At 40.0% G+C, this 2,491-nt stretch overlaps 1 non-coding gene across 1 annotated transcript; it reads left to right on the top strand.

Moving 5' to 3' along the window:
• The first annotated feature begins 715 nt into the window (after window positions 1-715).
• On the top strand, window positions 716-834 carry LOC135197349 (5S ribosomal RNA). Its single transcript, XR_010310593.1, has one exon. It is a non-coding gene; the product is annotated as a 5S ribosomal RNA (ribosomal RNA).
• Window positions 835-2,491: the final 1,657 nt, after the last annotated feature.

The following is a 2,491-nucleotide window of genomic DNA, read 5'->3' on the forward strand; positions in this document are numbered from 1 at the left end:
ATAATAGAGGAACACGTCCGCCCCATGGAGGAAGGAAAGAGAGTGTCCCTCATTATTTACTACAAGAATCGGCGTACGAAAGACCTCCTGATGAAGAACAACCCCTCCCCACCGGCAGGAGACCCCCTGAAGCAGTCCAACGTCGTCTACCGATACGTATGCCCCGCCCAAGGATGCCCTGGGATTTACATCGGCATGACGACGATGCGCCTGTCAAAAAGGATTTCCTGCCACGCCCAGGAGGGCGCCATTAGGCAGCACGCCCTTGTAGTACACCGCAGAAACATCACGAGAGACGACATCGTCAGGAATATTAAGATCATCGGGAGAGCACCTGACTCACAACGTCTGCGTCTCCTAGAAGCGCTGCTCATCCTCGAGGAAAAGCCTCCCCTCAAATCCACCCAAGAAGCGTTCCTGATACCGACGTGGTGTGAGGAGGACCACACCCCTCCCCCCTAACGAAAGTACCAGCGCGCATGAAACGAACACCGGACATGAGAATAATACCAGGGGTGACGTCACTCAGGTAGAAGCCAATCAAGAGGCTCCCGGTGATACCCCCTACCTGAGAAGGTCTGCAAGACTCGTCAATGCCCGCCGTATGAATCACCTTCCTGGGAACCAATGAGAACTCAACCTGCCGGAGAGGTGCTCTGACCGTACTCAAGAGCTCGCAACACCACGATAAAAGGAGATGGACTCGCCAAGGGCTGCCAACGGCCATACCATGTTGAAAGCACCGCTTCTCGTCCGATCAGCGAAGTTAAGCAACGTTGGGTCTGGTCAGTACTTGGATGGGTGACCGCCTGGGAACATCAGATGCTGTTGGCGTACGAATTTTCCTACGGGCTGCTCTGTGAGCAAGAGCTCGTGCTGGCATAAAGCCAGCTTAATGTTTAACAACAACAACAACTACGGGCTGCTCTGTGAGCAAGAGCCCGTGCTGGCATAAAGCCAGCTTAATCTTAAACAACAACAACAAACCACTGGAATTCAGTCCCTCAGCAGTTATCGCTTGATAATGTCCTGTCGATCAGGAGGAAACGTCGCGTTAGAGAGAGAGAGAGAGAGAGAGAGAGAGAGAGAGAGAGAATTGTATAAGCAATAATAAATCAAATGACTCAACCGAATTTTACCATGCCCTTTGGTGCGTTGCTCGCCAGTCTAAGCAACAACGAGAAAGCCGTCATCAGAAAGATAGAGAAGACTCTTTACAAGATTAATAGTGCTGAAGCAGCAGTCATTTTTAACAAAACATTTCTACGAGAGGGTCTCCTTCCGAAATATAGTATTACTATCATTATTATTATTATTAACTACGAATTATCAAACAATTTTCAAGTTGCTTAATAAAAAAAATGGTGTATCATTCTCCACACTTTTTATGTTTATGGTAATAACAGTTGAGTTGAATTTGCACTGAGGTATGTACAAAACTCCAATCAGCAATATTAGTATATCAACTACAAATATTAAAATATTAGATATTCTTAAATATTACTGTTGATTATAAAACGAAAAATTGAAATTTGCACAAATAAAATAAAAGACATAAAGTACAATATCTGCCCACATTCACACAAAACACCACTGAAAAAATACAAGGAAATAATCTTGGAAAATACATTCGGATCAAACAAGAGACAGCCAATAAAATGTCAAGATCAACAGTACAAATGAGTTTCAAATATGAACCACTTGATCTGTCCACACTGACACACGATACCATGAAAAAAAAAATACTCCAAAAAATCTTGCAAAATACTTCAGGGTCCAAATAGGAGACGTCCAATAAATATCGGGATTCCAAATCCGGATTTCAAATTCATATTTCAAAATCCCTCCTCATACGAGACAGCGCCGCCTGGGTTTTCTTTGCAGGCCATCAATCGCCTTCAGAGGCTTCCGAATTCCTACGCTGTCGGGGCATCGCAAACTACTATTGACAGCAAGAGAGAGGAGGAGGCACTCAGTGTCTTCGAGAGAGAGAGAGAGAGAGAGAGAGAGATATGGCCGCTTTCCTATGCTAAGGAGGGCGATTGGAGTGGGAATTGATTGTCGATACAAATGGTGTATAACTCAAGATATGAGTTGAGTGTAAGATAATGGTATATCAGTAATACCTATGGACAACAAAAACTATAAATAATTGTGTGTATATATATATATATATATATATTATATTAATTATATATATCTATATTATATATATATATATATATATAATATATATATATATATATATATATATATATATATATATATATTATATATATATATATATATATATATATCTATATTATATATATAGATATAATATATATATATTTATATATTATATCTATATATTATATATATAAATATATATATATATATATATTATATACATATATATACACGTATGGTGCGTGTGTGTGTGTGTGTGTGTATTTCAACATAGAATATCTGAGTTCAATGAAAATCATTTTATTGACAAAATCCTGAGAAT

Source organism: Macrobrachium nipponense, chromosome 18, assembly GCF_015104395.2.
Source record: "Macrobrachium nipponense isolate FS-2020 chromosome 18, ASM1510439v2, whole genome shotgun sequence".
Classification (NCBI taxonomy): Eukaryota; Metazoa; Arthropoda; class Malacostraca; order Decapoda; family Palaemonidae; genus Macrobrachium; species Macrobrachium nipponense.